At 48.0% G+C, this 2,545-nt stretch overlaps 1 pseudogene across 1 annotated transcript; it reads right to left on the bottom strand.

Moving 5' to 3' along the window:
• Positions 1-239: 239 nt before the first annotated feature.
• On the bottom strand, positions 240-1,898 carry LOC147889657 (peroxidase 63 pseudogene; annotated as a pseudogene). The gene is made up of 3 exons (XR_015542865.1): positions 1,473-1,898; positions 895-1,060; positions 240-756 (listed from the first exon to the last, which is right to left on the bottom strand). The product of XR_015542865.1 is annotated as a peroxidase 63 pseudogene (transcript).
• Between the last annotated feature and the right edge of the window lie 647 nt (positions 1,899-2,545).

Raw genomic sequence — 2,545 nt, forward strand, 5'->3', positions numbered from 1 at the left:
AAATTCCGTGTGACTGATAAATCTTTCCAAAGAATCCGTAGGCAAGCAGATATGATCCGTTACTATAGAAATCAGAAAATAGTCAGGAACAGATCGTAATGTAACGGTACCCACTTCTGCAAGCTCCGCCTCGTCAATCGTCAATCTTGTATTTGCACTCAGAATCATAGCATACAATTCCGCTCGCGAGTACAGAGGAGACTTGTTTGGCTGTGCCAACATTCCCCAGGTTTATGGCAACAATACAATAGAATCTGTCCAGTAAGAAGAAGAACTAGCGCCCTTCCGTTCAATGATCGATGAAGTTGAGAGACACTGGATTGAAGGAAAAATCTGCGTTGTCCGAGTTCCTCACCCAGCATTGCTTGCGGATCTGGCCCTGTGTTCCGGAGAGGACCCCGATCTTGCCCATCTTTCTCAAGGAGATGCCAAATTGGTGGAAGAAGGCTTTTTGATCGGCTGCGAATTTCTTCACCAGTGGCCGCGTGCGTGGATCCTCAAATAGAGAGACATCAGACGTGAATGCCCCGTATCCTTCGATCAGGTCCTTGAAGTACTGATTGTCAAACAACACTGGAGTGATGGGATCCTGGAAGAACTGTGTATTTGGGTCGAAATTGGGCGCCTTGAGCGCACCATTGAGGGTGCAGTTGGCGAGCAGCTGCTGGCCGTAGCCCTTGTGATATGTTTTGTCTACCTTGGGATAGAGGCGGTTGGCAATGCTGGAGCAGTGACCCTGTCCGATCGTGTGTGCTCCTGCATCATCAAAGTCAATCGTTTTGCATGCCGTAAACTAGTGATAGCAAATCTTGCACTCGTCCAAAAAATTTCGAGAAACCGAAATCAGCAGGCATTTGTGCACAAAAGCTCTCGCATACGATGTTGAAAGCTTACCAGAAAGTGCAACGAGGTCAGTCTCGTCCAGCCCGACCTGGGCAAAGTTTTCGAGCAATCCATCCACAGTCAAGTTGAAAGGAGGGAGGAAGGTTTGGGAGCTGGCTGCGTAGGACGTCAGAGAATCTCTCCGCCCCAATTCAATCTTGTACAACGGTCCTCCAGCCTAGATGGAAAAGAAAATAGAAGAACCAAATCAGCGCTAGCGGTGGCCTTCCGGGCTGATCTCTTGCTCGCTATGTAAAATGCCACTTCAGATTTTAGAATTAGCCTGAAATCTTCATGTTGGTAAATTCCCGAAACTTCTGAGTTTTTTGAAGATTTACTTATATTATAACCGCAAAACTTGAGGAAAAACCTGCAAGCTCAGAATGCAAGTTTCTTCTTCGAATGACTCTCTCTCTCTCTCTCCGCCACTCTGCACGCGAGCTCTTGTTTCTGAACCCAGACACATCCGAACTGCAAGTCTTCTCAGCGCCCATATATAGTAAAATGCACCTCTCCTATCGACGTCTCACCCCCAGAAAATTTTTGAAGTTTTTATGATTTCTTGGGACTTAAAGGAAACTACATCATGCCTGTTTAATGGCGTAGACAGCAGCGAGAGCAACAGTGTCAGCACAAGAGACCGTGTCGGGACACTCCTCCTCTAATCGTTCTTTAATGTCATCCAAAACAAAGAAGTCTCCGATACTAAAGTTGATGGCAGCATCCTTCTCTGCTGTGGATTTAGTCGTCGAGTTGATGAGCACAGAGGCATCGCAGCCTTGCACGAAACAATCATGGAAGAAGAGGCGCAAGACGGGAGCAGGAGTGGTGTCATCGAGGGAGCTCCAGTAAGCAACGCGCTCTTCCACGATCTTCTCGAGCTGGGGGCAGGTGGAGCGATAGAAGCGGAGCTTAAGGGGGGGGTTGAGGAAGCGGGGGACGCTGGACGAGGAGGAGGGGAGGAAGAGGGAAGAGAGGGAGAGGGAGAGGATGAAGAAGAGGTGAGGGTTCGTCATGAGGCTAGCTAGAGCTGGCGGAGATCGATCGTGGGGAGAGGAGGCAAAGGAGCGAGGTGAGGAGAGGGAGGAGGAAGTGAGCAATATATGAAGGTTTTGTGAGAAATGAAGGCGGAAGGAAAGCAGGAAACACCTTGTCGTGAGGCGTGAGGCAAGCTCACCGTCTCACGTCGAGCTCACGTTCCGAGCACACTCCTCTTAGGAGTGTGCGTACTGGGAATTTGGAAAGCACATGCTTCATCGTCTTCCAAGGTTTCCTGGACGGACCTGATTACAATAACAAGCCGTGACGGTCCCCATGCACTGCATTCACAATCCAGTCACCCTCCACACCCGCAGATTCCTAGCCGTTCCACCAGCCCCAAGCGCCTCCTCACTCACAGGAGCTCCAACACATTTCAAAAAAACTCCAACCTCATAACATTGGAGATATCATTTCTACATGTTTTATAACTAGCATCCAATTTTTTTTCCTTCCATAGTTAAAATAAAAAATCCTTCCATTCACTTCACACTATACTCGGGGTTTGTTCAAAACTCGGGCTCTAGCAGTGGAATGTTAGCTTGGAATCGTTGATTTCCATGTTGCTGGACTATTGTTCAACTTCCAGAGTAACATTGGAGATAGAATTTCTAGATATTTTATA

This window comes from Dipteris shenzhenensis, chromosome 20 (assembly GCF_047967505.1).
Source record: "Dipteris shenzhenensis isolate YYH24624 ecotype China chromosome 20, Dip_SZ_1.0, whole genome shotgun sequence".
Lineage (NCBI taxonomy): Eukaryota > Viridiplantae > Streptophyta > Polypodiopsida > Gleicheniales > Dipteridaceae > Dipteris > Dipteris shenzhenensis.